Source organism: Actinia tenebrosa, unplaced genomic scaffold (genome assembly GCF_029948245.1).
Source record: "Actinia tenebrosa isolate PJP-AT-01 unplaced genomic scaffold, QUT_ActTen_1.0 PGA_scaffold10__47_contigs__length_13832649, whole genome shotgun sequence".
In the NCBI taxonomy this organism is placed as follows: domain Eukaryota; kingdom Metazoa; phylum Cnidaria; class Anthozoa; order Actiniaria; family Actiniidae; genus Actinia; species Actinia tenebrosa.
The window spans coordinates 5,693,299-5,716,812 of NW_028292570.1; the positions used below are offsets into that span (position 1 = coordinate 5,693,299).

General features: G+C 35.5%; 1 long non-coding RNA gene across 2 annotated transcripts; it reads right to left on the reverse strand.

Moving 5' to 3' along the window:
* Nucleotides 1-1,994: 1,994 nt before the first annotated feature.
* LOC116303180 (uncharacterized) lies at nucleotides 1,995-22,763 on the reverse strand. Of its 2 annotated transcripts, none has more exons than XR_016119163.1 (6): nucleotides 22,615-22,763; nucleotides 10,329-10,475; nucleotides 9,766-9,915; nucleotides 6,386-6,469; nucleotides 3,344-3,397; nucleotides 1,995-2,872 (listed from the first exon to the last, which is right to left on the reverse strand). It is a non-coding gene; the product is annotated as an uncharacterized LOC116303180 (long non-coding RNA). The 2 variants fall into 2 exon arrangements; XR_004197922.2 differs by lacking the exon at nucleotides 22,615-22,763 and adding an exon at nucleotides 11,545-11,609.
* Between the last annotated feature and the right edge of the window lie 751 nt (nucleotides 22,764-23,514).

Below are 23,514 nucleotides of genomic sequence, written 5' to 3' on the forward strand. Positions count from 1 at the left end.
CACTCGGCTTCGCCTCGTGCCACTCTTTCGCTTGTTAATCGTTCTTTATATTTTCTCTCGTGCGTCTATATCGCCATGGGCGCGCGCTTTTATGTCGTCTAACTGATAATTAACAAGCGCTCCCCCATGGCGATATAGACGCACTTGAGAAAATATAAAGAACTCTTAACAAGCTAGAGTGTCACTCGGCTTCGCCTCGTGCCACTCTTACGCTTTTCTTCGTGCTTAGCAACCTCCCGCGTGCATCCATAACTCGATGGATGCACGCTACTTATGATCCATTCCTTAAATAGTTCATTGGTTTTTGGCCAATCAGAGCGCGCGTAACAATCTAGTTATATTATGATAGTCACTAAATAGTGCTATTTGTCAGTAGAGTGCTCACACTAAATCCGTGAAACAAATACTAATTTTTAGCACTAAATAGTGATAATTAAACAATAGAAAACAAAGGATTCTGTATGAAATAGTACTAATTAGTACTATTTAATGTTCACGGTTTTAGTGCGTGCACTCTATCAACTTTGTTCTTATTTCATGGTTTTATACTGGATGCACTCTATTTGTCTTAGTAATGATAAAAGAGTAAATTATACACCGTGAAAAGTTGAAAAACCTTACTGAAGTTTCGGACGCTAGTTCTTCGTCGAAGTAAAAGAGTATTTGTTTTAAAGAGTATTGCAAGGATCACGAGGCAATTGTCTTTGATTTTCTCAGGACCTGAAACAATAGTCTCTTTCACAGTTCCCTTCGTCTTTTCATCAAAGCGAGATGAATGGTGAGCAAGCAATGCTGGAGACATGTGAATAATTGTCCAAGGTGTTAAATAAGGTGAATTTTTTTTAAAAAAGCCTGAAGCCAAAATGCAGCGATCAAGTTGAATCATCTCGATCGTCGAAACACGTTTTAGGGCCATCGAAGTAAAAACCATCATCATTTGAAAAAAAATAAAAGTAAAAGCTTAACTTTCATAATAGTCTGAAACAGCCTCTGTTCGGCACGTCTAAGCCACAGATGAAATTTGAATTTTCATTGTACAAGGGCAATATAACTTGCATTCATAATACAAACCAGTTTTACAAAATTTAGTCCAATCTTTCGGGTCACTGACAGCGAGAGCATTTTTTAGTTAAAACGTAACAAAAAGAACTGGTTTTAATTTACGAGGAACCATAGTCCAAATAAAGCAGACGAGAAAAAGCAACTCACAGACAGAAAGATACTCCTAGTATTTGAGATATAATATGCAATACTTTTGCCAGCTAATTTAAACTAAGCATATTGTGTTGAGAGCAATAGACCGTTTTCTCAAGGTTGCGTGCGCATCCAACTTGACGGGCCACTATCCTGGAAGATATGTCCCCTAACACAGCCCCATAATGCACTGCACTTTCAACTCCAACCAGTCGTTTCCTCAACCTTGGAATGACTAATATAGAGCCTCTTGAGTAAAAGCTGCAAATCTAAAGTTTATATCTTGAGACATTTTACAATTTTTTTTCTTCTTTTAGTGGTTTTTGAATTCAGAAAAATGTTAAGTAAAGTTAATACAAATAAATACATAAATAATTCAGGTCGGCAACGGTTAATACTAATCCGACATTTCTGGTAAAATATTAGAAACACAATTTTTCTGCTTTTATTTCATTTCATTAATGGTTAATATATCCAGTCCACCTTTGACTTATGCAGTTTTGTTTTGTTCTTGCTTATACTTTAAACTATGCTAAATAACGAGGCCGTAATTTATATCGCCGTCTTTGACGATCAGTTTATTCAGCCTTCATGTGTTAATATTGGAAAACGACGAGTTAGGGGACTCCCCAAACTTGAGAGAAAAGCAAAGACAAGCAGTTACTTGATCTTTGAGGTCAATATTGACGTCAAGCATCTGTACCATTTTTGAAACAGAATACTAACAAATACAATAAACCCCATGCAGCTTGAATGTCCCTAAAGTAGAATGCTTGAATAAAATAATAACGCAAGAAACATATCAAACTGGCAATTTATTAAAATATCCTAAAATCGTCTTCTTACTTTTTAAAGTCATTTAAAAAAAATCTTATTTGATTTACATTTATTTTCTTTACTGAAGTTTACCATATTCTATTCTTTCTTTTCTGACTGAAGCATGAGCATGACCATAAGCATAAGATCGTTATGTTCTAGTGTAAATGAATGTGACGGAGCATAAGAGGAACAATAGGAAGTTTCCCGTGTAGGGGACTGAGTACGAGAATTTGATTGGCCTACCACCTTGTGCTTCTGTATGTTAGCGACGTAAGCATAAGAATCTGGTTTTCACTAGCGACATAAGGACGGAAGCAGAAGCATAAGCATAAGAAAAAGGAAACCTTCCGTTCCTTCTGCTTATGCTTCCGTCGATGTTCGGCTTCTGCTTACGTCTCCGTTTTTGATTTTCACAGGAACATAAGACGTCTTAAGTTTCTGCTTCTGCTCCCGCCTCTGCTTCCGTCGCTTGTGAAAACCAGGCTTTAGTGTTCTCTTTGTTACAGTCAAGCGTTCTCCGTTTTGGTGCAGTATTAATGAATATATGACCCTTAAATGAGGCTAATTTATACAACGGATAACAACTAACGGATACAACTCAAACGAAGAATCTTATTCTCAAGACCATGCGTCATTCCCTAGAGTATCATTTCTTTGTTTAAAAGTTGCACATGAGAAGACACATGAATATGGATGCAACTCAAACAAAGAATCTTATTCTTTTAAAGCCATGTGTCATTCCCTAGAGTATCCTCAACCATAACAAATAAAATTCTGCCTTTGTAATCACTATTGATGTGTGTCCTCTGGCTGCATTACGCGATGGCCTTTGCTTGTGAAGCCAGGGGGGGGGATACGTCTGCAGTCAAATGTATACATTTATATTACTTATGCTAATTTTATGAGCACGTGGACGAGATAAACAATGAAGAGAGGGAGAGATAATCTAATGGATGGATGTATGGAGGGAGGGAGGGAGGGAGGGAGGGAGGGAGGGATGGAGGGAGGGAGGGATGGAAGGACAGGCGGAAAATGGTTTGGGAGAGGGGTAACTAGATAAACGAATGCATGGAGGGAGAAATGGAGGAAGGGATGGATAAGGGATAGATTGGTTGAAGGGTAGATTATGCAAAGATGGAGGGAGGGAGGGATGGTATCATTTATGGATGGAAGAGAGGAGGGATGGGAGGGAGAATGAAGGGAAAGGAGGGATGGCTGGAGGAATGGAGGGAGAGAGGGATTGACGGAAGGATTGATATATTGAGCGAGGGATAGATGAGTTAAAGGATGGATGGAGGGAGGAGTATGTTATAAAAAGCGTTCAACTTACATCAATATGTTCTGTCGGTATCTTGCGTCTCGCTCCCCGAACGTCATTGTTTGGCTGGGAAAAGAATGCATAGGTCAACACATTTAACCTTTACTAATGTATCTATAAAATCAAAAGGAATATCCTTGCATACACTAGTGCACGTCGAGCATATAGTTGTCTGGAAAAAACAAAACTGGGCATGTATCATCACTTGCAACGACAGTTGATATATAGATAGACCCGTTTGTCATAGATATACTCGTAGATAAACTACTTCAGTAATCAAAGCAGCAAATAAAAAGCATTCACTAGTCCAGTTTTTCACTGATAACATTCTAAAAGGGAATAAAATGTGATAACCTATTCTAGTCATTTCCAAAGGCTTTATTTTCATAACAGCCAACAAACTCGACCAACAGAGGCTTTGCACCATCACGTGATGGCAGACCTGACAGGAGGCACAACAATAGTATTTTTTCCCCTGGAAAACTGAATTTTTTCTTATGTAAATCTGATTAGACCATATTTAATTGTTCCTGCCTCCTGTGATGGCTGCCATCTCGTGATGGTGCAATGCCTCTATACATGATTGTTGATATGTGAATAATAATAATAATTTTGAAAAGTATTTTGATATAATTTTTTTAAAGATATAAGCGTTTTAATGATATAAGCGTTTTATTTATATACCTTTTATTTCTTAACTGAGCTACATGAAAATTATCGCATTTTTTATGACTTTATCTTAACACATAAAGTAAATATTCCAAAAGCATATACACCAACTGATTACAATAGTTGTCACCAATAGACCTCCTCGGCTCTGACGTAATAAATAGCTAATAATAGTAATAAATAGTGAATAGAAGAATGTATCATCTACCAAATTGCTTTTACAATTTAAATCTATGTAATAAGTAGCTACCTATCTAGTCTAACTTTTAAGTTATCATAGGTAGCTTGTACTTTTATGCATGTCTCACAAATGTAAATATCTAAATATTGTGTTATATTAATAAGCACTAGATAAAATATTGATTGATTGATTGATATTGATTGATTGACGTAATGTTTTCCCATTTTAGACCGCGTGTCATTCCTGAGAGTATCATTTTTTTGTTTAAGGTTTGCGCTCGGTTGCACATGAGAAGACACATGAATATGAATACAACTCAAACAAAGAATTTTGTTCTCAAGGGAATGACACGTGGTCTGAAATTGGACAACATTACACTCGAGCGCTCTAGAGCCTAGGAGGTCTATTGTCTACTGTAAATATATTTGCGGAGCCTCAAAATATACAATAAAAAAAGTCTTGTAATTTTTTTTGCCTTCAGCACACGATCAATAAGTACAAGTCTTGAAACGGTCAATTGTTTTTCATTATATTAATTTGAATTTCGGATGGATATTAATGGGTAAGGATCATCGTTCGTCGATCCTGCAATTGAAAATCTTTGAGATACGCTGTGATGACAATTTACAGGCTGAAAAATTCTTAAGTTAGTCGGTGACTACGATAAATAAAAAACAAAAAAATAGAATACGGAAAAAACAATACGCTCTTCAGGGAACATGTGATTTGTCATTTGCATGTACTATATAGCTCTCGACGTATAAAAATCAAAAAATCAACTTCAAAATTAAAATTCGATCTTGGGCTTTCACTTAGCATGGATCTGAGGGTCCGTTCGTGATTGTCTGACTCTGTGATTACAGACAAAACTGATAGATATTGGAAACTTTTCGAGTCAAAAATGTCGTTCAGAATACTTTATTTTTACTAACAATTATTCGAAAAAACTATGCATTAAATTTCTAAATTAGATTAGTGAAAATATTTTTCTTTTCTCCAACAGAAATAGAGCATGTTTTCTCCCTTGCGACGAGAGTTTTATCCGGGTTCTCCGGTTTCCTCCCTCCGTAAAAACCAGCATGTAAGTTGAGTGTTGTATGTAGTAAATATAGAATGTAGAGATAGGGGGGTTGGAACTAAGATCAAGGAAGAGCCACGTGCGGGGACTGATGGTTGTAAAATATCGATCCAATCATCCAGTATAGTCATATAGTCGTATAGTTATCAATCCAATCATCCAATATAGTCATGAATTTATTCATATATATATATTTCCTGCTTTTCTATTTCCATTTCAATTACCATGTTAATTAATTACAATAACAAATTCCTTAAACTTATCTATAGTCCAAATCAGAAACTGAGTTTGGCTATAGTTAAGGCGACCTTATCAATGTGATATTAACAGTTAACGGCTGCTCAGCTCGATTAGCTTGCTATACTGAGCAGCTATTACCTGAATCTTGGTTAAATAATACTGTTGTAAAGCATAATTTGATATACATACATATATATGTAATTGGTAATATAATGGCTTCTTTGGAGAAGAGTTGAGTTTCGAAAATAACAATAACATAAGGAACATTGTTCGATATTGTTAGTGGGGTGCAGCTCTTGGTTAAGCCAGTTGCGTTTTGGATTTTGATCATTACCATAACCAAAAATGTATCTAGCACTAGATAGACCCTCTTATTCCAATGGTTAAAGTAAGATAGCAAGAAGAGTTATGGTAGCGTATATTTAAATTGGCAAATTATTGAACATTATTAGGAGCTTTACGTCTTAAAGAACTTGTTCCATATTGGAACACGTTTCGTGTGGCCAATTTTGGGCAACACATTTCACCTTTACTTAGTCATATATTCAAAAATTATGTTTATTTCTTTTGAATTAAAAACACTAGCTATTAAATTAGCTAGAAATTTAGTTCTAAAGCTCTACTGTTTTCAAGCACTGGTCCTCCCGAAAGAAAAGAAACGAAACAAATGCTATACGAGCAAGAACTAAGTTTTGTAATATTTTAGCACACTTGCTGTATTTCCCTTTGATATTTGATGATTATTATAAAACTCTAGTATTTGGAACCTAAGAATCTTGCGACAAAGAAAATATAAAGATAAGAAACAAGGTGTTTAGATATGTTCAGCATGTTACGATGGGAAAATACTTGATCCAAAAGCGTTTTTAAAATGTTTAATGTTTACCTCTTCCAAGTATTGAATGCCATTGGTAGAGTTGATATTTGAAGGTGATGTTGAAGGAACTTGATCACTGCTGTTGTTTGGTTCCTGCAGAATGACGAAAAATATATGATAGGTGAATGAAAAGCACTCAAGACATGGAGGAAGGCGATTCGCCAAGCTTCCCAGTCAATGTGTTAAATCGGTGCTTTAGTTCTTTTAACATCAATTGGCTTGCATAAATCAAAAAAGGGGATCTTTCTTTACCATCGTATGGTGCCTGCTTAATTTTCTGAGTATTATTAAAGGCTATGACAGGAATAATACGTTCCTTTACTGCAACTCTCACAATGGTGGCTCGAATACAACAAGTCGTGCACACATGCGCATTAGTACTAAATTTTGTATCCATTATCAAACAAAAACAACGTTTCTTTTTGATACGTTTTGATTGCTGTAGTTGTTGTTGTTAAAAGCATGCTAGGTATTTTAATGTTTGAAGAAAGAACAAAAACTATATGAGCTATATGAACTACGTGGTTTAATAGCGACGTCTCGGGAAGGAAGCAGGAAATCCGTGGGTAATGATGGTCGTTAAACTATAACATTGTAAAAGGTAACAGAGAAATTTGAAACCTATCATTCAAATATATACTAGCTGCACACCACATAAAGACAAGAGCTGTTTCTTGCTTCTTATATGGCGAAAATTTCAAATGTCTGCAAAACAATCGCTGCTGCTACAAGGCAATGTCCGAGCAATTTCACTACACGATCATCGATCAGTGCTTTTAGTCCTCTTAAAATGAATTGGCTTGCAAAAATCAAAAATGGGGCTTCCAAAATGGGACCTTTCTTACCATTGTAGTGTGCCTGTTAATATGTTTGGGTATTATTTAAGGCTCTAACAGGAATGTTTAGTTTCTATACTTCTATGGCTGCTAGTTCATCTACGCCTATTACGCGCATACGTATTAATGCTAATTTTTCCTAAATGTTTAACTTTCATTATGAAACATGTTGGCCTTTCTTTTTTACCCTTTTCGATTGATGCAGTTGCTGTACGTTAAACACATGCTAAGTATTTAATGTTTGAAGGTAGAGCGTAAACTATATGAGCTATAAGGTTAGCCGAGGAAGAAAACAGGAAACCCATACATAACAACGTATAGTCAGTAAAACTTAACAGGGGAAACTCATTTAAATATATGGTGCACACCACACTAAGATTAGAGCTGCTTCTTGATTTTTATATAGAGGATATTCCGAATGTCTGCAAAAAAGACGTTGAGTAGACATGCTTTACCGTTCCAAGGCAATTCACCGACTAGCACACGATCAGCAATCTTACATGGTGTTATTGTTTAAGGAATAATCTCAATCTCGTAAATGCTCACAATATTACGAAAACTACACGATCAGCGGTCTTACATGGTGTTATTGCTCCAAGGAATATCATCCATCTCGTAAATGCTCACAATATTGCGAAAACTACTCTGATTGATGAATTATTGTCATCTGCAATTCCTAAATATGTAGAGCGATTTGTCACGCAGAGTTTTTCTATAGATACATTGCTCTGTGAAGCTACCTTCTTCACGGCTCAAGCACAATAAAAAACAGAAAAAGGATTTTTACTAAGTTTAAACCATTAAAAAAATACCAAGTAGTTTTTGGCTTATGGCTGTACTCATGACATGATTTGTAGGGAAAAGCGTGGCTCAAATGTATAGAAAAGCATTCATCGATTTTCTCTAGGCTGTTAACGAAAGCGAACGTTGGTAATGTTGTTTTCCAGGTGTTTATCAATATTTATTGAGGGAAGCATTTTACCGTTCAGCAAAACACCTTCTCAAGTAAATTTGTTCAACTAAATTCTTCAGTAACAAATCAATTGAAGAGTTATGAAATAGGAAATCAAACATGACTGGTTTGTAAAATGTACAATTTGGATCCTTCTATACTATTTTTCTCGTCTTGTTAATACTCTAAGTTTCGTTTAATTCTCGAGCTCTTGTTAGAGTCTTTCTCCGGGATCTTTATTACTCTTCTGTTCTGATTCTTTTCTCTTCTAATTACATTGGGTTAAGCTAGGTATATTCAAAATAGGTTCATGGCAGTTGTCAGTCAATGATATCTCTAATATAATTAATTAGCTGCGATTGGATAATCAAGTAAAAACAATGGTGAAACATAGCTAGAACTGAAACTAGTTTTTAAAAGTAAAGTAAATATATAATAAATAGTAAATATAAATAAAGAAATAAATGAAATAAATAAAGAATATAAGGGATGTTGGGGTCAATAGACTTGTTTGTTTGATATTAAATAAATGCTAAAGATGTGCATCCAATCAGTAGAACAGTATCACAGCGGAAACGCAACATTTTCTTTCGACTTACAAAAACGGCAAAAAGCAACAGCTTTGCATCAGAAAAAATCTGTTAACATTTGGTCAGCTACGATTTCAAGGTCACGCCCCCTCATGTAAACCCATCCAAACTATGTCTCAAAAACGCGGTTTTTCGTTCTTTTCTCAAGATAATGACTATCTAGGCAAAAAACAGAAGTGGATTCAGTTAATTCAGCTATTCACGGACTGTATTATATGGTTTAGATTGAATTCTATTGAAAAACACCACCGTACTCTTTGAGTTGAATGTACGCTATTGGATGTATTTTACAAGAGAAAATACATGACATAACCAGAGTCAAGCTAGAAAATCGTCTCTCCTTGAAGTAAAAAAGAACCTGTCAAAAAAACAGAAGTGGGTTGGAAAACCCCGGGCTTTCCTGAACATTTTGGTATGGCTCTTATGGTTTCTTAGCCGGTTTCGTAGCCTCGAAAACATGCAAACTACGTTAGTTAGCGAAAGGACAGAAGATTTACGGGTCATTTAGGATGTTTTGTCACGCAGTTTACTTGTGCTATATAACTTTACTTTTAAGAACAACCTTTTGCTTTGGAAAGAGAGGAAAAAGACCGAAAAAAGCAAATATTCCAAATGTAAGGGCAATTTTTTCCAATGGCTAAGGATTTCCTAGGAGAGAACGTTTTTGAAAACAGATTATTAGTAACAACCACATCGTAATATATTCCAATAAATTGTAGTTTTGTTGTTTTTTGTTTCCGCCACTTGATGACTCTTTACCGAAATTTTCGACTTAAGTCCTTTTACTCGCAGCATTCCACGGAGACCCCTTTTATACTTGTTTTGTGTATTTTATGTTATTTTATTAACTAGCAAAGTACCAGAAACTTGACATTTACTTTGAATTTCCCCGTGGGTGTTTTTTAAAATATGACCATGAATATAAGAAAAAATGTGCTTAAAATAAATTGATAATCAATGAATCGTATTATACTTTACTCTAATTACTCGAAATATGGGGTTAGTTTTTACCTTTTACGGGACAACATTTTGCATATTTGTCGGAGGGGTGTATGTCGCAATGCGAGCCATATGGACAGCTGACTCCGCCACGACCGCAGTACAAATCTTTGCCAGTGTAGTCAGTCAGCGGCTTGTCGCCATCACATGAAACAGGCTCATCTGTTACAAACGATGAAGCTACTTAAGTGAAAGGTTATATTGCAATCTTTATGTTATGCCGTTTGGTTATTTTTCGAAAAAAATAGCGGAAATTCAGCTTCGTAACTCAAAGATTTAGGAACCAAAAATCGTTCGAAAACGATGACAAAATCTCGTATAATGTTTTTTCTATCAGTGTAAAGTAATAACGTTTCTTCAAACTTTGACAAAAGCTAGATTGCTTTTTACATGTTTTCACTTAGGAAATTCAAAAAGCAGTATAGAGTCCTGCGTCCAATTTAGGGTTTTTTGTCTTTTTGAAGTTCACCACGTCAAGGCAAACATGGTGAAGAATGAAAGATAAGATTGATAGCGTAAGCGTAACGGGCTGCCTAAAAATATCGCAATATAAAATTGTAATCAGATTAGGATACCTTTATTTGGGCAGCATTTGGCATATCTATCTGTAGGATGTATGTCACAGTATGAACCAATAGGACACCGCTGGCCTCCACGACCACAGTATAGATCATCACCCAAAGAGTCAGTTAGGGGCGTATCACCGTCACATGGTACCAGATCTAAAAAATAGAAGTATATTCAAACTGGTATTGCACTCACGGTTTACTGACCAAGAATGGGGAGAACTGGAAGTCATTATTCCAGTTCAGTGAATCTTTGCAGGCCGAGTATCCGGTTTGTCAAACACACATCCCTCCTCTACCCCTACTAAAAATCTTCTAACTGAATCATATCCCATGATGGGAGACCATAGCATTTCTAAGACTGGATCTTCGATACCGCTTGAACAGAGGGACAGAAGGGAGTTGTCTTTAGGGATTGCCACCCTACCATCGGAATCTGGAAAGGAGCACCTTTTGAATCCCATTATGCAAACGTTTCTAAAATACTGCTGGCAGCGAATTGAAAAATCTTACTTTCCCAAACCTGACACGATACGGAAGAAATTCAAGTTTCACCGTGACGCAAAGTTGGGTTGGATCTCTATTTTATAAATTTTTCTCTCATACAACTGTTTTACGTATATCAAATAAAAAAATAAAAACAAGAATTTCTTTGCCTGTATAATAAATTATCAACTCATTTGAGAAGTATTTCAAAAACTCGTGCTTCGTGTTTCATTAGGGTTTCCAAACACTCAAAAACAATAAAAGCACTCGGCCTAAGGCATCGTTCTTTCAAATGTTTTCTCGTGTTTGGAAACCCCTAAAAACACTCTCACTCGTTTTTTAAATATTATTTCACGGGTTTAGTGCGAGTACTCTACTCCCTAAATTCCAATTCAATGGGGATGTGAATTTGTTTCCTGTTCCGGTTTAAATCAGCCCACTGAGAGGTTAGAAAATAGTTTTCTTTAAATCGTACAGTGTGACTTAACATGTGTGTTTTACCTTTTACTAACGCAGTAGCACAGAGACTCGACTGACACGACAAGAAATAGGGAAAAGGCAATTAAATCCTAATTAATTAGCTACGAAGTTGCATCCCAAAGAATAAGTGGCTTGTTTTAGATGATGTAATAGTTTCAAAATCGACATATAAATGCGTACTGAAGCATGAAAACAATCTGTTAAACTGCATAAAAATAACAAGCAAAATGGTCACTATTTTCTTTGAAAAGTAACATACCATCAGGGCAAAGAAGCTGAGAGAGAACAAGTTCGTGGCCATGATTTCGTTTTACCTACTTGCACTGAATGACTTCAATCTATAGAGTGCGGATGTTTTAATTTCAATATTTTCTATTGAGGTATATGCGCTGCTGGGCTATCCTCCATAGCAACCTAAAAAGGTGTCATGAAGCACAGATAGTTTGATTTATTTTCGTTTGATGTTTGCACTTTCAACGCAAATAACCCTTAACTTATCACAAACTGACAGCTACATGTTTTTTAGCTTGCTCTACGTTTGTTCTTTATTTTCAGCTTGGTCTTGTATTGGTTTGTTCATTCATCGTCATAAATAGTTAACTCTATGCACGTTTAACGCTAAATTCATGTACAGTGGAACCCCACTCTACGGCCAAAACCTTGATACGGTCACTCGGTTATTATGGACAGTTTTGTAGGTTGCGACAAAATTCCCATACAATATCTATTAAATATATCTGTTTAAAGGCACGGACGCCGATTAATACGGCAACGGACACTTTTCTGTGACCCGATTGTCAGATGTTGAGGCGCTTTGGTAAATAAAAGCTTTCTAAATACGATTTTAATTCACTAACTAGAAACACTACAGGAAAATATGTTACAGTGCGACCCAGAAAAGTGCAACGACTTTTAATGTATTCCATTCTTTGCAAGGGCTTTTCAGTGCCGAACGAGCTTCTATACCCTTAGTCTTATTTGGCAAACTAACCAGCATCGAAATGTGTTTTAACGTACAAAAGAAAGTATGCGAATACATAGTCGCCCTTCATAATTTTGCACGTCGACAACTGTGTTCCGTCCTTTGTTTTAAGGTTGGTAGCATCAGTTGAGTTACAGCAAAGAAACTTTAATAGTAATTTGTTGCTTTAAAATTGTATACGCACGTACATTTCGAGGGCGCTTGATACGGACATTTTGCCCTGTCCACGTGGTGGCCGTATTAACCGCGTTCCACCACGGACCATGTTAAGTCAATCAGAGCTATTGTTTGTATTACTCTGGATATTTCATAAAAAATATGTCATGATTTTGTGCCAATTTAGATATAAATTTAACTTGTTTAGCATTAAGGATGATTCATATACTTCTCAGTGGGCAGTTTAATAATACTAGTAATACTAATACTTCGTGTCAATTTTGTCGGTATTTGTAGTTAGTTCATATATTACATGTTTCATTCTAGCTTGATCATATATTAAAATCAATATAAAATGTAAATACGTATAAGTTATATTTTTTACATTAAGGAATACGAAATAGCTTAGTATTATGCATAATAAAAAAATAAATGTATATATTGAATGATATTTTCAAAGGAAGCTCGTAAAATCAAGTATATTCTTCTTAGCGTTTCTCCAATTTTGGCACAACATTTCTTCTCTTTTTATAAGTTTTTTTTTTCCAAACACTTTTTTCATTGATTGCGCAAAAGGATTGATCAGCTGATCATGACGTTCTATTGAAAATAGAGTCAAGCTTCAGCCGTGTTGTTACACTAATATTACCATGATCACCGTTTCAGAGCAACGAAATCTGATATGAAAGGTTTTCAATATTGATAATATTGATAATAAATGATTATTAAATCTTAAAATACCACCACCACCAAAGACAACAAACAAACAAACAAAAAAGGTTAAGAAAAATCGCTTTATTTATTGTTTGTTTTATTCAATGACTTTCAAAAAAATTCTTCTTGTCTATTAGATCGTACAAATTACAAATCAGTTGGTTTTAAGCGTTGAAAATGGTTATTTTGCATTATGCATCTCATTAGATATTTGCATAAATGTATAAATGTATACCAAAATATTTCTGAAATCGAGTGTATATATATCTTTTTCCGTGTTTAAATAGCCTGATAGCAACACGAGGGGAGGTTGGGAGAATTTTCACAACCCCCCAAGTGTTGCTATCAGGCTATGTAAACACAAAATAGTTTTAAGCATTGATCATCTTTACGAAAGTGATCAAAAGTAAGATAACTGACTGTCACTGTGACTGGAATTCTCGGTTGAAAGAAACGTGGTTTTGCTCAATTTGACAGCCAGAAAACATGGCAGCAAAGTTGATTGTTTCGTCTTGCCTTGAAAAGATATTTTATGGAGCTGAAGAGCTATCGCTGGAAAAAGCATGAAGCTGCTGACTGTTTTCTTGAAATATTTGTATTCCTTATCAGGCGGTGCCTTTAAAGGTATGAGAAAGCATGTCGCTGAACAACCGAAGCTGTCCTGACGAAGGACTTGTCTTGTAGTTTCTGAGGGAATTCTTTCCTGAGGGAATTCTCGTTGCGGTGACCAGAGATTGTCATGATATTACGATCAGAAAGACCTGCATGAGATCATAGGGTTATTCCTGTAACCCTGAAACAAGTCAAAATTTGGAACTTCGTCTTCAAAATACATTTTTGGGACGTTTTTTTCCTAAAAAGAAATTGTAATTTTTGAACTTGAAAAACACGAAAACGGTTGTGACGCACAACTGTGTTTACATACCCTCATGCAAACATGGCTATCAACCAATCACAACGTGCGTAATATTTAATTTATTATATATACATACACACACTTGATTGCAGAAAGGTTGTAGTATGCATTTATATAGATACCTAATGAGATGCAAGATATCAAATGAGATGCAGAACGTAAAACATGCTTAAATACGATTGCTTAGCCACGACATTTTGTGGAAAATAATATTTTAACTTGACTTTGTGCAATACTCATGTTTCTAATAAATAAATGACTACAGACCGTTAACAGCTCCTGAAATCTCATGTTATTTCAAACACCAAAATGCCCCAACGGCAAATCCAAAACAAGGTTTACCTGTTCAAGCCTACGAACAAGGTTTACCCGTTCAAGCAGGCCAACATACTCAACTAGCAGGCCAACAAAATGTGGTTTTTCATCCTCCAGCTCTCGAGGTATTTTTTTGTTGTCATTTTCATTTTGCTTTTACGTTTTTCAACCTCTTGATACTTTTTATTTACATTCATGTTTTAACAGGAAGTTTCTTCACTTATAAATGTGATTTTCGAGAAGGTCCTGATAAATAAGATATTTTGACAATAATATTACTAGTTCATCACTAGTTCATTACTACTACATCATTATTACTAGTATGTAAAAATGTAAAAGATGAAAAGTTGGCAAATTACTTAGGTTTACAGGTTTAAAAGAAATTCGATTTAAAATGGCTAATCTTAGAACACTGTTTAAGTGTGTCACTCAGATTGTTCCTTTCTTTCATGGCTTGATACTGCAATGTTTGTTTTCCCCAGTTAGTTTTGGGTCGTGGTAAGCGAAACTCGCTTCCATGCCTCGTGTTGTAGCCATGCTCATTGAGCTTATTCAGCTTCAGATTTGATGATAATAATCTGTTTTTATATTTGAATATATGTAAACATCGATGGTAGTATCTGCGCTTACTGAGTTACATCCAATTAAGTTCCTTCCGAGCATCAGATGCTGAGGAGTGTGGAGGACGATCCAGGATAATCTTGGCCACTTTGTTGAGCAGGGTTTGAAGAGATTCCATAAGCGTGATATTATCTTTATCTCCCCAAACAATATCACCATAATCAAAAAGCGGTAGGACAAAGCTGTTGAAGTACAAGAGTCTAGCGAATTTAGGCAAAAGATATTTGATTCGCTTCAGGAGACCAAGGCGTTTGTTGATTTTGGTCATCGTTTTTTCAACATGAGCAGATCAAGACATATTGCTGGAAAATACTAAACCAAGGTACTTGAATTCTTGAACTCTCTCGATGTCTTTGAGGTGGACCTGTATGGAGATGGTGGAGATGTTGGTCTTTCTCTTGCTTCCAAACAGCATAGCTTTAGTTTTGGTTGCATTCAGGGTCAAATGATTGATCTTAAACCAATCGCCAACCAGCTTGAGATCTTCAATAAGCTTATCTTCTATGTCAGGAACTGAGGAGGAGAAATAGTACAAGACTGTATCATCAGCGTATAGGGATACTTGAAAATGGCGGACAACATTAGGAAGATCGTTGATGTAGATGATGAACAGAAGAGGCCCAAGGATACTTCCATGAGGTACACCAATGTTGCATGGTAATGGCTGTGATACTTCTAAGCCACAAGTAGTGCGTAAGTATCTTGATGACAAGTAAGAGTCAAACCATTTGAGATCGTTGTCACGAACACCAGCTGAAGATACTTTATTCATTAGAATCGTATGGTTTACTGTGTCAAAGGCTTTAGACAGATCCAAGAAGACAGCTCCACATAGTTTACCGTTATCCATGTTACGTAGAATGTCATCTGCAAGGCTGGCTAATGCAGTTGATGTCGAACGTTTAGGTTGAAAGCCAAACTACTTGTCAGAAAGTAGATTGTTTGCACTCAGGTGTTCGTAGAGTTGAAGGTGGACAGCTCTTTCAAGGATTTTACTCAAAGTCGGAAGAATAGAGATGGGTCGATAGTTGGTGGCATTAGTTCTATCCCCAGCTTAAACAGGGCTATGACCTCAGCACATTTCCAAATACAAGGAAACGAGTGGAGCTTGATAGATAAGTTCAGTAGATTAGTAACTGGTTGAGCGATTACATCTGCAGAATCCTTGAGAAGGCGAGCACTGATGTTGTCCAATCCAATCGATTTGTTGGTCTTGAGAGATTTTGATTGATTGAGAACAAATGTTTCATGGACTGAGCTTAGATGGAAACTTTGATCTGGGTCAGAAGTGATATTGGGTGAGAAGACAGGAATAAGAGAGGAGATTTTCTTTGCAAGAAGTTGACCAATGGAATTAAGCAAAGTGATTGTTCAATACGTTGACGATGGACTTTGACTCCAGATATTGGACACCGTTGGAGACTATGTAGTTGGGAATAGAAGCCTGATCTTGCTTCCGGCAGGTAGCTTTATTGATTGCTTTCCACAGATTGTTCCCGTTTTCCTTGCTGTCTTTGATCAGGTCGATGTAGTACTTACTGCGCTTGATATCACTACGTCGTCACTGTCTTCCACAAAGTTCCAAGGAACGTCTTTCAGGTCTTTCAGAAAGGTTTTGCGATCATAGTTGTTATGAGAACGGTATTCCACTGTCCTGGGACCTGCCTTAGGTTTACCTACTTTAAGAACGCAGTAAACGAGAGAATGATCACCGATAGATAGATTTACTACCCCACTGTCTGTATAACGATGTTCATTGTTCACGACGATTAAGTCAATCATAGATTTTGATGTTTCAGTAATTCGTGTCGGATCTTTAATCAGCTGGGTGAAATCCAGAGAGCGAGTGAAGTTGATTAGCTGTTGTTTCAAAGGAGTTTTCTTAGAGGAGACATCAAGGTTGAAGTCACCTAGTAAAATGACATCACTTGCTGAATAGTCGATTTTAGGAGAATTGTTATCTAAAGCAGAGATAAATGATAGGAAGTTAACGTCGGGTGCCCTGTAGATGGTGCAGATTAAAAGAGGTTTACATTTCTTTCGCACGATCTCAAACCAAAGGCATTCCACATCATTATTTTTTATTCGAGATCAAGATAATTCTTCCCATAATAAAAAAAAAAAACATGCGCAGTGTAATACATCGTTTTGTGTGTGTGTGTGTGTGTGTTTTTTTTGTTTTGTTTTTTTTTTCGCCCGAGTATTAGGAATTTTTTATACAACTCCCCCAGGGGCTAGTTTTGTTCCTGGAATATTCTTCGACGAAGTTCCATTACCGTTATTTTTAGACTTTGAATTTCTGTTTAATATTACTTAAGGTAGTACCGAATCTTCAAAATTCTTCTATGAATTATTTTTAAATTCTGTCATTTGAATTTCATTGTTAGGGAATTCAAATAATGAAAAAAGAGAAGGGGGTCACCGTATTGGTTATCGAGATATAAGGCTTCAAGAAGGAGGGATTTTTTAGTTTTCTGCGCGTTTTTGGCGCTCACTGCTTAAATACGAAAAGAATTCTCTCTTAATCTTTCTAACGCAACAAAAATACTTTTTTGTAAAACAAATTGGGTTCGTCTGTATGATACTTTTTTATAGCACTGAGAGGAGTAAATATGGAAATCAATGTATTCCCTCGTCTTTTTGTCAAAAATATACATGTGATATCGTAGAATAATTTACTAGGCTGCATTTGGGCAATCATGGAGTCTGCAGGCCGATTATCTCGGAAACAACACCTATTTTCCTTTTCTTACTTATCAGCATTACTTTTCACTTTAGAAATCTTAAAAATAGTTCAAATTTCTTATTAAGAAAGTGTCACAAAATAAGGCTTTCTTAATATAATAAAAGCAAAGGAGAACAAATTAAAAACAAGAAAAAGTACTAGACATGCTAAACAGGGCACGGGAGAAAAATTCACCCGATATCTTTGAGCTTTTTTTTCGAGGTATTCCTTCATAGAATTTTGTCTTGCACGTCTCTTCCTTAACTTCTCCTTTTCTTTCTGTTAAGCTGAAAATTTGCCTCAAATTCCTTTGTCTTTCACGTTCATTTTCGCTATGTTCATCCGTCAAGTTTTGCCTCAAATTTGGTTTACCATTTTTTCTTAAGTACGGTTTTCCGCACGCGCGGGAGCTCCGCTAATATAACTTTGCCACGCACCCGAGACATCCAAAGAAGCTAAAGCCGTCGCATGGGCGTTAGACCTAACCCGCAATGCATGGATGTATAGCTAATGCCGTACACTATCTACTATGCTCATTGATTTGACGCATTACATATTGGTGCATGTGCCCCGCACTTTCTTTTGTTATCGCTCAACAGATTGTGAAACAAGCTTTACTGAAGAAACATTGTAGTATACCAGTACCTTTCACCAAAACCTGCATATTAAAAACGCGGAATACTGTTGACTAATTATTCATTTATATGTCTACAAGCATATAAAGCGCGCATGTTTACCCGATGTTTCTAAATTTAGTCACATGCGAAACATTGCTGCGTGCAACAAATTTTGCTTCTAAAGCGCAAAAGTGTCTCTGCGGTGCGGCAGAAGCATTTTATACTTCCAACACGCATGGAAACAATGTTTCAAGATGTTTCCTAGTTTAGACAGGGCGTAATAGACTCACATATTACACATGTGTTTCGCGGTACATGGGCGCAGAGTTTTAAGCGTGAGTAATGAGACACGTTCTTTCTTCAGATACGTTCCGCCTCGGAAAATGTAAACTTTTCAATCTCATGCAGTCCTAAAGACGTGACGTACTATTTCAGTTTCGATATAGAAGGAGAATATGGAGCATAATATTTTACAATCCATAAAACTTCATTTAAATTGGAAAAAATCGTATCTTGTGCTTTAATGAAAAGCATTGAAAATTGCTTCAAGAAATGCAGTTGCTGAAACACAAATTTGAAATGAAGTCGTGAGGAAAAGGGAACGTTAAAAGATGCATAAAAGCAGCCGAAAATTCAAAAAAAGCCTTGCTTGCACGAATCGGTGATATATCCTGTAAAGAGACGTAAGATGCTGGATACGAGAGCGCGATAATTACGTCATCAATTAGATAATCAGCCAATTATCCTGCGCGCGCTTTCATTTGAATGAATTTGAAGAGAAAAGAAGTGAAAGAAAAAAAGACGAAAGATTTTGGAAGCGAAACAATGCTAAGCGGATTATTCTAATATTCTATAGCACATAGCACAGATTCAGGTAAGAACTTTGACATATGGATCCACACTACTTTGACAATGTGATGACTCAATATATGGTCAATAAAGAGGACATGAGACATAAAAAATAATGTCTATTTGTTGAATCGATACATATCTAATGAATTGGATGATTCATGATGTTGTTTTATTCATTTCTAATTCCAAGTGTTTAATTTCGATGATTTTTCTTTCATTATAATATTTGATGATGGGATGTAGAGATTTCCACCTGATATCTTGCAAGGTAGGTGTAGCATTGTGTTGGATTAAATGGCAAAAGACAATTTGTCCTTTGATGCGAAGGTGCTCTTTGATCGTAGACCTAATAGTTCGTCCCGTTTCTCCTATGTAGGTTGAGTGATTGATGTATATATTTTTTACTATTTATTTGATAAACCAATTGCACTTAACATTGCACTGGACATAATCTCTAGTCTTCACCTGTCATTGCGAAAAGTACGTTTATTGGGGGTGGAGGGGGGGAGGGCTGGGGCTAATCAGTAATAATTTAAACTTTTTGAAGGGTAAAAGCTTTATATTTTGACGAAAGCTGTTTACATGACCGTAGTTTTTATGAGGCAAGCGAGGCCGTTGCCTCGGTAAAATGTTACAAATCCTTTCAAAATTCTGGAAATGGCATTTCCGAGAGTCTCAATGCTTCAGCCTTCGCCGCTCCTTTGCCTCGGTAAATAGATAAATCATTTATTTCCAAAGATTCAACACATCGCAGTCTTCCTACTGAATTACGCGTTAAAATGTACAAAGCATTATCAGTAATAGATATAATAATCTATGAAATATAATATACTATATATATATAATATATAAAATATAATGATACCCTACTATTAGAAAGTATTTCAAGATTTCAGGTTATTATAAAAGACAGTTTGTGAAGATAATAAAAGCTATTTATAGAAAAGACTATAATTAGAAGCTATGGCTTATGATAAAACTGTGCTTATATCTGTACGTTTTACAGACTGGCACGTTAGATACTCTCTGAGATCTTAGCTACCCCTTATATAGTGACATAGGCGGCAGCAGTTCTGACAGCTTATAACTTTTATCCTGTATAATGTTGTTAAACAGATCTACAAACAACAATTGGCATCTGGCGGATAACTTAGGAATACCAGCCCTTTCTAGGATCAGAAGGGGAAAAAATATCTATGATTCTTTTATTGAGTAAAAAAGGGTGAAAAAGAAGAAGAAAAACGACATTGAAAAATGAAATTTTAAAGTGCAAATGAACCCTTTGACAATACATTCAGTACTGGTTCTGCATAAAGTAAATAGTTGATTGGTAAAGTATTTCTTGATTTGAGTGATGCGTCTTTAAGTTATGAAGGTTTATACTTCCAATATGTTAATGATGATGACGTCAGGTAAGGTATTTGAGTGTTTTTGTTGTAACTAATAATACTAAATGCTGGCCATTTTGAAAATAAAAATTGTAAATAGCTTTCATGTAAACCATGAGTAAAATAATGATGCTTTTTAAATACTGTTTCTATGAACCAGTTCGATTTTGTATATTTGATTAAGCCTTAATAGACGTCACACTCATTAGCATATTGGAAGTATAAACCTTCATAACTTAGAAACGCATCACTCAGATCAAGAAATATTTTACCATTCAACTATTTACTTCATGTAGAATCAGTACTGAAAGTATTGTCGAAGGGTTCATTTGCACTTTAAAAGTCTAATTTTGTTTTTGCAACTGAAAGTACATTTTCTGTATGACGTCATTCATTTCGCAATTTTTTATTGACTCACCTTGTTGATGTAAAATACATATAATTATTTTGTTATGCAAACTGAAGAGACATGTTTCTTAATAATAATAGAATGCACAAGAAAATTTTGGTATCCTTACGCCTGTACTCTTAATGAAGGTTTTCTTGCTTAATACTAAGAGGTAGGTTGGATCAAGTCTTATAGATGATGGTTTTCTTTGCTATTAAATTAAATACACATAGGACAGAATGATATTTTGAATAGCGTTACTGAGTTATTTTTACTTTGTTCTCAGTAACTTTTATTAAGGTCCAGGAAAATTCCGGGAATTTTACTTATACATTTTTTCAAGTTATCTGAACTTGTTTAAGACTATCCAATATAATGAACTATAATGAATTAAGCATTTACAGCCATTCTCAATCACACGAGCCGCTCTAGCGATTGTTTCTGTCGCGAGGAAAAAGCTTTTGGTGGACGTGAATCAAGGACTCTCCATGCATTCTAGCTTAATATAGCTTTGTGTTTTCCGATAATGTTATTGAAACGCCTTGTGATTGACGCGCACCAAAACCTTCTTCGTCGCAATAGAAACAATAGGGACTTTGAGATTTGTAAAATCTGAAACGGCAACGTCTAAGTAGTGTTTAAAAAACGAGTAGGAGTGTTTTATCAGGTATAAAAGCACGAGGCGTAGCCTGATAAAACACGATCTACGAGTTTTTTGAACTGCTTAAAACACTCATGAACAATTTATAAGATTTTGGTTCAACTGGAGTCACCATACACGTCACGAACATGGGTTTTTATACTTCGATAGAGATTTGACGTCACGGGCATGCACAACCAGATTCAATAGAAGCTCCCACACGTTGGATATTGCGTGCCAAGGCAAAGACAGGCTCGTTAGTCAATGATCATTATGGTTGACTATGACCTTGATGAAGCTCTATGTCTTCATCTAAACTTGGATGTATACTTCATCCCTGATGAAGTCATCCTCATAGTATTCGAGTGGTCTTTATATAAAGATCATATGATTCTTTATATAAAGACACATGTGTCTTTATATAAAATCCCTTGAATACTAATGAAGAGGACTTCATCGGGTATAAAGGTTCATGCACGTGACGTGTATGGTGGCTCCAATTGGACCATAAGCTTATGAATTATTAATGAGTGTTTTAAAGAGAAATTATTTACACATCCGGTTGACGTCGCCGTCGTAGATTTTGCAAATCTTAAAGTCGCTAATCGCTAAACCGGGTAATAGGTCAACATTACCGAGAAAGATTAACTTGTGAGTTGAGAGTTGTGAATATGTAATGAATATGCAAATTACATATATACATAAAAAATCACTTGTAGTCAGTATATTCCGCAAAACGATTTAAAAAAATTGAAATATAACTTTTGGCAAAACAATTGAGACCCGTAATGTTTAAATATTGTGAAATTATTGTATTAGCGGTTTTATAGTGAAAATGAAAATTTTTTACAAAATTACATATTCTATGAAAATAAATTATTATATATATATTATATATCTCGAAAATTTAATGTTTATTATAGGCTTGAAATATTTCAGCCAACTACAGCGAAGGCCTATTTTTATCGCTTTTGAAATATGTTTAAGAAATATCCCTAAAAAACAATGGTCTTACCTTTCCTTAAATATAATCAAATCCTGTAGGAGTACATGGACGGCACTTCTGTTTAATGATTGTTTAAACAAATTGAGAAAAATGGTATTTCTTAAGGTCCAAAATCCAAGATCAAATGTAATTATTAAAATCTATAGAAGTTTTTATACTTTTTTCAGGAATTCAAGTTTTTTTCTTGTGGATCTTTTTTTTTTTTTTTTCCGGGAAATTTTCCATAAATGAAATCCCCTAGTAATTTATCCTGCCATCAATCTTTTGGTTTCCTTGATTACTTAGTCGAGTAAACCTGGTTCAGAGCTCACGCGGTGATTGGCTGAAAAGATTAATTTGTTTGCACATTGCAAAAAAAAAAAAAAATTGTTTGCACATCCTCTATGTGCAAGTACAATTTACATGATAATATAACAACAACAACAACAATAATAATAATAATAATAAATAATAATAATAAAGAGAGGGAAGTCTTAAGAAGCATGCAGTATTAGCAGTAAAGTCAAAGTAAATTCAAACATTTCAACATAAAACCACAGGACTCCCATGCGAACCCCCCACATAGTTATCCGACAAGCCTGTGCACGTAGAAACAAGTAGTAAAGGTCACTACTTTAAAATAAACATTCATTACGCGTGACTTTCGAAAGTAAACAGTTCCCCGAATATGATATAACACATCTCGCAAGTTTTTTGTATCTATATATGTAAATGATAAACTAAAATGTCTGGAAAGTATATCACTGTAGAAAGAATCCCAAATCAGGGTTTTATGAATACATATTTAGTTGAAGAAACGATTCCCGGAGTTTAATATTTTTCACTCTACTGAGACTGACGTTTTTTTTCTAATTGTATACACATGACTAAAATGTGCCCAAACCTGTAAATCGTTTCAGCCAATGAATG